We start from the raw sequence: 12,708 nt of genomic DNA, 5'->3' as shown, positions 1-12,708 counted from the left end.
TCTTGTCTTGAGCAAGAATTCTAAGTAGTTCTCAAGATTTTCTGCTGGTCTAGCTGAAAAAAATTTTTTGCATCAAATGATACTACAAGATATTATAAGAGAAATTCAGAATGATTAAATAACAGGAAATAAAACCTTCTTTGGGTAAAGTTTCTGGGATATTTCTCAAACCTGTACTCTTAGCCCTGTCTTATATGCAATGTGAATAAAATGTAGAAATTGTGTGATACAAAAACTTTGTGAGTTAAAAAAATTTCAGAATATGGTAAATATTTGCCTCACTGCCTCGCCCATAATAAGTACATTTTTGAAAGATCCTATAAGAAATTAACAAACAAATGATTGCATAGATTTGAAAGAGGAAATATCACTGAAAAAATCACATCTAATAGTATGCAACAGAAAAGGAATGATGTTTCTTGGTTATCTATACCCTGTTTTAAACCTCCACTTTCTGGAAGGGGCAGTCTTAGGATCCTAAAATAGGTAAAAAGTTGTGTGTATACATGTACTGTACAATCTATATTTGGAAATATGTGCTATTCAAAGACTTTGTGTCAAAACCTTCTTTGTCCTATCTGTAGATCATTGCCCATCAACCCACAAAATAGAAATTGTACTGCTCCCCTCCCAAAATGACAAAATATACAAAGAAAAATTGCAATATTCTAATCCTAATTGAGTGTATCAATAGAGGTACAACACCTTGGATAAGTAAAAATGATAGTCAACTTTGCACTATTAAACCATACCTGGAACATTTTGTTCAATTCTGGTTACTGCACAAGAACTCACTAAAAAAAAAATAGAGCAGGGGCCGGAGCGATATCACAGCGGGTAGGGCATTTGCCTTGCACGCGGCCGACCCGGGTTCGATCCCAGGCATCCCATATGGTCCCCCAAGCACTGCCAGGAGTAATTCCTGAGTGCAAAGCCAGGAGTAACCCCTGAGTATTGCTGGGTGTGACCCAAAAAGCAAAAAAGAAAAAAAAATAGAGCAATAAGAAAGCTAACCATCATGTCATACAAGAAATAATTTATTATGTGCAATTATCATCATAATCATAAAAAGCACTAAGTCTCAAATGCTTCATTTTCTCCTATAGTTCTCACATTTTGCCTGTGAGGCAAGTACTATTGTAATGCCCATTTCACAGGCAAGAAAATAAAGGGTGAAAGAAGACAGGGGTAATTGATGGAAACAACCTTGGCTCTCTCATCCTACAGCCTGCACGCTAAAAAGACGGGCACTGGGAAAGTGACTCAAGTGGTAGCACACATGTCTAGCCAAGTTCCAGGCCCTGAGTTTGATCCCAGCTACCACATGCCCTCCAAACTCTCATGCCTACTGGGTGTGCCCCCTATTAAAGAAAAAGAAAGACAAGAACAAATATTAGAAAAATTGCCATTTGGACCCAGACTTGTAGTATTGGAATGTTTTCACAATGACTTCACACAAGATGACTAGAATCAGAGAATGAAAGTTACTGGGAAAATAATCACATTATATGAAAAAACTTTTAATTCCTTTAGGTGTCTCACACAAATCCGCTCTCATGCTTTTCCACGCCATTTCAAATCAAATTGACCATTTCCTTGAATGAGGGTGATTATGTTAATTATGAAGAGTTTTGTGCTTTCTGTCTACCAGGGCTCACAGTTTGGATTTTGAAGGTGGTGTATTTCTGTTGGGCGCATTCCTATGTTGCTGTTTCTATTAACGACTGCAGATCTCAGTAACGCAGGTACCAGAAATGTTTAGCTTTGACTTTGCAAACTCTTCAAGCTGTAGTTGCCCTTGAAAGCCAAGAATTGCTCCTTCTTCCATGCCACCTTGAAGCCACAAAGGGAGATTTGCAAGTCACCTCAGGTTTTGAAAAGAAGCAATCCATTTCCAAGTTGCAATCTACTTGAAATAATCTCCCCAATTACATGGAAGCAATTTACTCTATATTTACTTTCTGCTTTGGACTATCAAATATCTCTTCCTTTTACCCCCAGGGGCAGCAGCTGGGATTAAAACTTCCACTACCCGCCTGGCTGGGGTTTTATTATTTAACTCATTCTTGCCCACTTAAGAGCTGGCAAAGTTTGCACCAAATAATGTCTGTAGTTCTCTTGAGCCCTAAGATCTAGTCTATTAACCTTCTTCATTCTACATCTAGCCTATTTCCAAAACTCTTTTGTTATTTTTAGGACAAAATTCTTTCTCCAGCACTAAGGCTGACCTACATAAGGCTAAGCAGTTGAAAAGTAAAACATTTCATCAAGTAACAAGTCGACCCATGCAATGCCAAACAGACATACTGATGTACTGTTTGCTACAGATTGTGGCAGAATTCAAGCCACACTAATCCGTGAGGTCTATTTCCTCTCTCCCATTCCAATTTACCAATGGAGGCCACCGCAGCTCAGAAGGAGAAAGGTTTTGATTTCCAACTCCTGTCCTGAGTGAAACACTCTGAGTCTCAAAGTATCCTACCTCCACGGTGAAGAAGAAAAAGCCCCTGGCTGTAAATCTTGGCCCCTTCTTCTCCCAGAGCTATGGATGAACAAGGCATCTTGTTTGCATTTAACAGGAGATTTTAAGTTGTGAAGCTGTCGTCCGTTTACAGAAACGATGCACTGAGATTATGGAGGGCTTGCAGAGGCCCCTTCCGTGGCCCTCCTTGGATGGTTGCACCTGGTGTCTTCTTGATTGAGCAGGCCAGGTTTGCCCGGCCTAAGTTCCCAGACCTTAAGCAAGACAGACGGTGATCAGGTCCATCTCCTCCTCCATAGAAAGCACTCAGACAGGCCACCAGCACCTGCTTGGACCAGCCCTCCTCTTCCTGAGCTACAAGAACCTGGCCCAGAAGCAGTGCCCCTAAAAAGCAAGCCAGGTGGGGGAACTGGAGGCAGGAATGGGCTCTGGCAAGAAAGAGCCTAAGGGCAGCAAGTTTCAACTGGGTACTTTTGAAGAGATTGTTGGCGACATTATCTTATTTAATTACAGCAGAATCATCCTTTCACGGGCTAACTATTTATTAAAAACAATTCACAGACCTCCCAGCGCTGTTATCAGTGAGAGTTGCCCCTGCAAATCTCTCTGTCCAGGTTTCTTGTGCTAGGATGAACCTCTCCCCCCAGTGCTGGGTCCTTTTTTCTGCATCCGCTTTTAATTGCTAATGAGTTAAACTTTCTGAGGAGATAAGAATAATGTTCTTTTGTTTGCACACAGACTGCATGGCTAACAAGGACCTTACAAATAAAACCAATCCCAGCTTTATCTGCGGGTAGACAGATCCGTGCCTGTGTTCCAGTGAAGCCTGGATGCTTCCGCACAAGACTGGGGTGTTATTGCAGAAGTTGAATAGAGCACACTGTTAAAAGCTTGAACTAATAATATGCTCACTTAAGACATTAGACCTAATTATGCCATTTGTCAGTGGGGAAACTGCTCCCCGAACCTTAAACCATTCTGATGTGTCAGTGTGGGTCTAAGCTCTGTAAATATGTCAAGTGAACCCTATAGGATGCTGAGATAACTATCCTCCATGATGTGTGTGAAAATGAGCAAAACCTAGTCTGTGCTTTCTGTACCCCCAGGATGAGATCTATGTATTCCTGGTCCTGTGGCTAACAGAACAAATAAGTACCTGGAACTATTTGTGCTTTCATTTTTGGAAACACAGCAATCGCTGAAAACATCTCTTACCAAATGCAAAGTATTCTGTCCATCATGATGTTTTAGGGTGCTGGGGCCCCCATCTAAGTCATGATGGACTTGTGAGACCCTTGGCACACTGCAGCATTATGATTATGGATAATAGCACTGTACTGCATTTCTGAAAGTTACTAAGCAAATAGATTTTAAAAGTTCTTAGTACAAGAACAAAAAAATTGTAATTAAGCCTGGTGATGGATGTAAAGTACTTACTGTGGAAATCATTTTGCAATATACACAAATGCCAAGTCATTATGTTGTACTGAAACTAATATAATGCTCTGTGTTAATTACACAACAATTAAAAAAAAAAACGCGTTGCCTTTGTGACCAGGAGCAGTAACTGATAAGAAGATTCTGAATCCTGTGTTGTGCTTGGTTCCTGACTTTGAGCCAGGTGAACATCACGTGGTCTTCATTTCTTGTCTGCAAGCAGGTAATAGTACTAACCACTGTGCTCACTGTGTTGAGTGAACAGAACCCTCTGGTGATAGAACATCCAACATCATCTGTGTGGGGGGCAGGGAGTGGGGGAGGGCAAGAGGAGGGGTCTTCTCTACCCCTACCTCACTGATTTCCATCTGGTCAACCAGGGTGGAAATCTAATTCCCTAGTAGCTCAGCAGAGAACCTATGTCTGTGAATCACTAATCATCAGTTGGGAAGCTTCAAAAATTAATTTGATTTGATTAATTGGAGGTTGAAATCACAGATTGAAGCCTTAGGAGATCTGATGGTGAACTAAACCAATGGATCATTCCACACCTCAAATCTTTCCTGTAGCTTGCAGGCATTACCCATAATCTTGAGGAACTTATGAAGCAATTATTCACCGCCAGACACATCTGGACTCTGCCTCTAATAAGCAGAAGTTAGAAAAGCCAACCAGCTGCATCCATGCTCCGGTCTCCTTTTCTATAGATGTCAAAATTTCTGAAATCACTTGACTCTGCTACTGCTCACTTAACATTGGCAGAGTCATTGTTAGTTTATTTTTAAAACTTTCAACTTAGGTAAAAAGAGATAGAGCAGGGGTTAGGTTTTCTTTCCTTGCATGCAGCTGACCCAGGTTTGATCTCAGTACAGCATTCGATACTCTGAGCATCACCAGGACTGACCCCTTAGCACTGAGTCATGGGTAATCCCTGAGTACTACTGAGTATGTAAACACCACCTCTCTAAGAAAAGTCTTCAACGTACCTAAAAGTAGTTCACCCTTTTCCCAGCAATCCACATTTCTTTCTCCTACTCTCCTTTACATCAGACTTCTCACCAAAATCAGTTCTCCATTTCCCTATTCTTGCTTTCACTGATCCAGGGTCTAATTGTCTCCGTTTTCTGAGTCTCTTTTTTAATTCATTCATAAATACTATATTTGTCTTCTTTACAAATTCAATTAAGAATTTTCTTACTGTTTTATCTGATTCCACCTTTTTGTTGCCTTTATATAATTTAGCAATTTTTTTCTCTATTCTTAAGATTTGCAGCCTGTGGCGTGGATGTGGGGAAAAGGGATGCTCTTTCACTGTTGATGGGAATGCCAACTGGTCCAGCCTTTCTGGAAAACAATATGGACAGTCCTTCAAAAACTAGAAATTGAGCTTCCATATGACCCCACAATACCACTTCTAGGAATATATCCAGAGGATGCAAAAAAACAAGTGTAAATGACATCTGTACCTATATATTCATTGTAGCACTGTTCACAATAGCCAAAATATGGAAACAACCCAAGTGCCCTAAAACAGATAACTGGTTAAAGAAACTTTGGTACATCTATGCAATGGAATACTATGCAGCTGTTAGGAGAGATGAAGTCATGAAATTTGCTTGTAAATGAATAAACATGGAGAGTATCGTGCTAAGTGAAATGAGTCAGAAAGAGAAGGACAGACATAGAGGGACTGCACTCATGAGTGGAGGGGAGAAGGCAGATGTAATACAGAGGGGATCGCTGGGAAAATAATGTATGGAGGAACCAGTTGTGATGGGAGATGCATGCCAAAAGTAGATAATGGAACATCACAGATGATCTCTCAGTGTCTGTGTTGCAAGCTATAATACCCAAAAGTAGAGAGAGAGTATGAGGAATATTGTCTGCCATGGAGGCAGGGGGAGGGTGGGAAAGGTGGGGCATACCTGGGATATTGGTGGTGGGGAATGTGCACTAGGGGAGGGATGGGTGTTTGATCATTGTGAGATTGTAACCCAAACATGAAAGCTTGTAACTATCTCATGGTGGTTCAATAAAATTTTTAAAAATAAAAAAAAAAGATTTTCAGCCTGCCTTCATCTTTCCATCTGTCCACAAGAATTTATTAAACATTTAATTGGTAATTTTTACTTCTCTAACATTAAAAATAGGAAGATGAATTAAAGGGTCAGAGCAACAGAACAGCAGGTAGAGTGGTTGCCTTGCAATCAGCCAACCTGGGTTAAATTCCTGATGCCCCATATGATCTCCTAAGCACTGCCAGGAGAAATCCCTGAATACTGCCTGTTGTGCCACTCCCTGCCCCCGCCCCCCACAAAAAAAAAGCAAAAAAAAAGAATAAGATGAATTAAATGTAGCTCTATTCTACAAGAGAAGCTGTCAGAGTTGGTTAATTTCCTAAGGGTAGTATAAGAAATGCAGCACACAAGATGCTAGGTGGTCCAATAATGGGACTGGAGTGATAGCACAGCGAGTAGGGTGTTTGCCTTGCACTCAGCCGACCCAGGTTCGATCCCCATTATCCCATATGGTTCCCTGAGCACCGCCAGGAGTAACTCCTGAATGCAGAGCCAGCAGTAACCCCTGTGCATCACCAGGTGTGACCCAAATAAAAGCAAAGAGGAAAGGCAATCAGTCTAGAATATCCACCTTGCCAACAAGTCTAGTCTCTGTTTTGCAACACCAACAATATGCTTTGGGTCATATCATCCAGATATTAAACCTGATGGACCATATTTATCTTAATCTTGGTGGACTTACACACCATTCACAGGATCTCATTTAGAAATTGTTTTATAAGCTTTTCTTTGCTTTTCTCTGCTTTTGCTTTGTATCTCACAAACCCCCAAATTAAAAGAAAATATAAAACATCATAGCACTGCACTGTGGCACTGTCATCCCGTTGTTCATTGATTTGCTCGAGCGGGCACCAGTAACATCTCCATTGTGAGACTTGTTGTTACTGTTTTTGGCATATCGAGTATGCCAAGGGTAGCTTGCCAGGCTTGCTGGTAAAACATGATATGAATAATTAATACCTAGATTTACCTAACTTCCCCACCTTTTGTAACATGAGTGATAAACTAGTAGGCATTTAGTAAATAATAGGCATTTAATAAAGGAAAATAGATATAAGATATAATAGATATATAAATACAGATAAGTCAATTAGTCTAAGTTGAAATCCATATTACAGGGCTGGAGCGAAAGCACAGCAGGTAGGGTGTTTGCCTTGCACTCGGCTGACCTAGGTTCGATCCCCGTTATCCCATATGGTCCCCTGAGCACTACCAGGAGTAACTCCTGAGTGCAAAGCCAGGAGTAACCCCTGTGCATCACTGGGTGTAACCCCAAATAAAAGCAAAAAAAATAGAAATAAAGAAATCTATATCACACTAACCTGGCTATTGGGTTTTGAATATACTTAACTTTTCTGAGCCTTGGATTCCTAAAATACAAAATGAGAACTAATAAAGCAAACTTTATCTCTAGTTATTTCTATTTAAGGAATGATTAAATAAGTCTATGTATGTAAAATACTGAGCATGATGATTGATATATATTAAGGAACCAAAACATTTTAGATCCTATCCCTCTTTTGTTCTTTCTCCACTTTTCAATCCCACTCCTTTATTCCAGACAAAATTTGGCAAAAAGCTATAGAGACCTGTATAACTTTTCTATCTTGTACTTATGGGTTGAACACTCACTATAAGTATTTTGCAAACACCCAAACTAAAGCCTAAAGTAGTAAGTATCTATACTATTCTTATCTCTCAGCATACCCAGTTTGTCAGAGAGAAAAGGTTGGTTTAAATATTGCTAACCATTGCTATGTGGGCATCAGTGCAAAAGAAATTCAAGATCTTTCAGTTCTACAGCTCTCAAAATATGGTATATTCCACATGTTGACTGTCCTTCATCCAGTAAACTTAAATGTGAGACCACAAGAAATCTCTGTTCTTCTATTCATAGAAAGGGTTAAACATTCCTACCACAAAAGGACTCCGTGTTCTAACTCTAAATGTCATGACAACGTGGCCTGGAAAAGCTGAAGGCCATTGCATTATACAATTATCTATTTACTGGAGACAGTATATTTAATAACTAATCATCTAATCTAATAATACTGAAGAATATCAGACTAAAAGGTCAAGTGTTTAAGATTAGGGAGAAAGTAGCCTTAAAAGTACAACTAAAAGAGCCTCACAGATCAACAAGTCAGCCTTAGCTCCTAGCATGCTAGCATTGCTCCCAGGCCTTTATCGGGCTCAGAAATGTCACTATCTTTCAAACTCAGAATATTTATTATATCTACTCATCTCATAGGGGTTTTATTCTGCATGGTCTCTTAGCTGTTTAAGATCAGTATATCACCTTATGTAATGGCATATTAGTTCCGTGAAGAAAAATGTTACAACTAGGAACTTTTCAATGCACTCTTAATGAAAGCTTTTGCTTAATATGGTATTTGACCCTTGGGACTTTCTTGTCATGAGTTCTGTTTGTTTTCATTTGTGGTTCCCTCTTCTGGACCTCCTTCTCCAAGACCAATGAGGTTATTTCTTTCTAAGATGTCACATCATTTCTAGAAGTGCTGAGGTGCAATTCTGTGTTTTTTAAGCTCCTGAAGAAGAACTCATAATGAAAAGTCACCCTTTATTTTCACCATTAAACGTTAAATAGACACTCTCCCCTAATCTTTAATAAAGAAAAAGTCTTGTTACCATTGAAAGTGCATAGATGAATCCCCTGAAGATTCACCATGTGGTGTTGAATCTCTAACATCTGATGATGCAAAGTTGGCAAGCAGAACATTTATGTTTATTTCACTTTAGTGAATCCTTTTCTTCAGTGTTTTCATAAGTTGCTCTCATATCAGGTCCCTGATGGCCTCAAATTTGGGTATTTTGCTCACAATTTCTCAGAGTAGAACATCTTTGGAGAAAAATCTAGATATCACTTTTTCCAGGAAAAAAAAAAAGCAGATAAACCATAAACACCCTCAGGATAGAATAGGTTATGCTGATGTGGCAAATTAACCCTGAAATCCCAGTGGCTTATTAGGACAAAGGTTTGTCTGATTTCTGTTTTAGGACATATTTATCACAGCTAAATAAGATGCTCTGCTCACATGTTTATTCAGGGATCCAGGCTGAAATAATTTTAATTCTTTAGCCATGCCTATACAGCTGAAGGAAGGGAATTAGGAGGATATCACTAGTACCATTTTGTGCCTTGACCTGCTATAAACAACATTCTACTACAGCTCACAGTCATTTTGCTAGAACTAACCACAGGTTCTAATCCAGCCCCCACCCCAATCCCCACATGAAGTAGCAATAAGTAGAACCTAGAATCTATGTGTGTGTGTGTGTGTGTGTGTGTGTGTGTGTGTGTGTGTAGATTTTTTTTTTAAAGGAAGAAAAGCAGATATTAGTGAGAACCTGGGATATCAACACCAACACATACCAAATCCACATGTGTATATTGTCAGTGTACGTGTTAAGAGTTTATAGGTCAGCAAGAGTGAAATCAAGAGAAGAGGTTGACTATAAAGGAAATCTTTAGTACATCCAAAATAAAAGCAAATACAAGCAAAACAGAAATAAACTACTTACTGTGAGCTTCTGTTCAGATAAATGCAAATTCCTATTTTGCTCTTAATTCCTAACATTTTTTAATACTTAGTTGCAAGATTTCCTTATCAATGTTTTATACATTAGATTACAAAATAATTTCTAAAGAGAAAGATAAATGCTCACTAATTTAGAAATGGAGACCAATTACCACTTATTTCACATTGTGTTTCCTAGCAAATTCCAAGGTCCTGGGTGAGAATTTGAGCTCTTTAGTGTCTTATTTTCTTTAGTTTCCTTAATTTGCTTCTCTTTGTCCTGGAGATAATCTGAACTCAAAATTGTGCCCCGTACTGCACCTGATAATTACAGATGCTTAATGTAAATATTAACAAGTGAATAAGGGTGAAATTGGATTTATACCAATAGTATTTAGACAAATTTCTACATTTATATTTTTGTTTCTATATTTATAGTAAATTATAGTAAAAATTCTCCTGGAAGGGGGCATAAAATCAGGCCCCCATAATCATGCCACCGGACTTCTCGCCAAACTGTTTTCACTAGGGGTACTCCAGAGGGGGGCAGATGAGAGCCCTCCCCACCCCAAGGAACCCAGCCCTGGCAGCAGACCTCCACTACCCAACCTCTGCCATGCTCCAGGCCGCTTTCCACACGCTCGGGCTTAGCCTCGTGCATGAGAGAACATATTCCTGGACCATGCTGCAGCTTCATAAGACACTCCCAACCCATTTTCCATAAATCACATAGGGAAATATTAATATATATATAATGTGTATGTATATATATATATATATATATATATACATATCTCAGAGAGTCCAGAGTTTCCCGCCCACACAGCAGAGCCTGGCAAGCTCCCTGTGGTGTATTTGATATGCCAAAAACAGTAACAATAACAGGTCTCATTCCCCTGACCCTGAAAGAGCCTCCAATCATTGGGACAGACAAGTAAGGAGAGGCTGCTAAAATCTCGTGGCTGGGATGAATGGAGACAGTACTGGTGCCCACTCAAGTAAATCAATGAACACGGGATGACAGTGATACAGTGATACAGTGATACAATGATAGTAAATGCAACACCAAAGAAAAAAACAATGGCTAGTCTATCACATTAATATCAATAATAAAAGAATAAGAAAAAAGATGAACATAGTCCTACTTTCTTCAATTACCCTCTTACATATTTCCATTTGCACAGATTCATATAATAGAATTTTCACTTCTCATAGTTTGAAGTCTCACATCCAGGACTATGAAATCTGGGTATAATTTTGCTATCTTTGTTGCTTGTCTGAGAGGGAGAAACCACCAATTTTTCTTGAGACATGAGGCCCAGTTGTAAATGATTGTGAATGTAGAACGTCTCTTAGCAGTAGAAAATGCTGGCCAGATTTGTGCCAATGAGATTTTTCTTGTGTTGGAAGTGCATAACTTTTAACTCAGCCATTTTCAACTACTTATAGAAGTGCAAAGCCACAATGAAGTAGCCATTATGAGGCTGAATGTTCTCCATCATAATTGGACTTTTCTTAGGTATCAAAGAAACAATACCTAGCACTGTCATGACTGGTAGCTTGCTAACCATGTTACATATATTATCCTTCTCCAAAGAAGTGTTCTGCACTCTGCGAGATATTTGTATAGGATATGAAAAAAATTAGATTATTAATTCCTGATTGGTTTGTAAATTAATTCATTTAATTCTTTTTTTTGCATTTTGTAATTTAATGTACAGCACAATGTTACCTGTATAAAATAAATATATACTTGCACAATTATGCTGAAAGTATATAAATGGCTCTCCAGTTTTTCTTTTTTAACTAATCATAAAGAGGATGATCACTATTTAAGTTTCCAACAAGTAAACTGAGGTTTATAGAGGTTATAAAATCAATTGTTCTAAATGTTAAAGCTGATAAATGGCAGAGATGAAACAAAGTCTTTAATTCCAAAATCTCTATAATCTGGCATGATGCTTAGAGGAATATCTTTTTATTCAAGTACTGGTGTTTAAACCAGACTCATTTGTGCCTGCTAAAATGCCAACCTCTGGGGTAGAAGAAACTCCCCACTTTGATCATCTTCCACAATGAATTAAGAGGAGAAGAAGAGAAGAAACTGAGGATAACAAAATCAGACAGACTCTAGGTAGTAAATGCGAAAGAATTCAAAGAAAGTAAAAATCAAAGGAAAATGTCACAACATTTGGTCCAACACCCTATTTCTCACCCTTCCACTTAATGTCTTTCCCCAGAAATCAGATTCCTGGCACAAGCCATCCATTGTTTGAATATGCAGTAATGGACACATTCAGATTCTTAGCACCAGGGAGTTGAGAGGCAATCAACATGAATTGAGACACTTAGAGCTTCATCTTCTGTTGATTGAGCACGGAGGGTATGTATCCCCATGTGGTGCCTAAAAGCTACACCCACGGGAGAAATATTTTACGTTGTTCAAAATACTTGGAGCTATGTCAGTTCTTGTGATTGTTATCTATAATTTTCTTAACTAGTAATGAGTGATCCTTGTAAATGTAAAACTGAAAAGCACTAGACTCTTTGTAGTACATTCATTGGAAAAGTTCAGTAAGGTGTTCAAAACTTAAGGGGTCGGGGGGCTTAAAAATAGCTCTATATTGTTTTGGTGTTTTGGTGTTGTTGTTTTGTTTTGTTTTGTTTTGTTTTGTTTTTAAGTGCAATGGGATTCTTAATCTGCAGCAAAGTTTCTCAAGAAGACTTGCAGGCAGTGATAAAGATTTAAGTTTTTAAAAATCACCATCAAATCCCTTTGTGTAATATTTGCATGAAGTTCCCAAACAGTAGAAATCTTTTCATGTAAATTTCATTTTAGGGAGATTCCTGCTTTTTGAAAGCAGTGTAACTGTAGCTGAGTTATATAAAGCAATACTTTATTGCCTCCTGAAGAAGATACCTGTACTAATGATCTGAAAAACTGGTGTTTTATACTTGGTATTAACTGATCTGTGATTCAAAATATAAAGAGAAAGTGGAACCTTTTGAATTTAGTTACTTCCAATTCTGATGGCGAAGCGCTCTCCAGAAGTTACTGGATATCTGAAATCCAGAAAGTCATTAACAGAACTAAAAGAAGCAGTTGACCCCATCAGAGGAGTGAGGGAAGGAAAAAAAGAAAATGAATTCACTCCTGACTTCAGTGAAAAAT

This window comes from Sorex araneus, chromosome 5, assembly GCF_027595985.1.
Source record: "Sorex araneus isolate mSorAra2 chromosome 5, mSorAra2.pri, whole genome shotgun sequence".
In the NCBI taxonomy this organism is placed as follows: domain Eukaryota; kingdom Metazoa; phylum Chordata; class Mammalia; order Eulipotyphla; family Soricidae; genus Sorex; species Sorex araneus.
The sequence above is the reverse complement of the archived record's forward strand: the minus strand, read 5'-3'. Positions refer to the sequence as shown.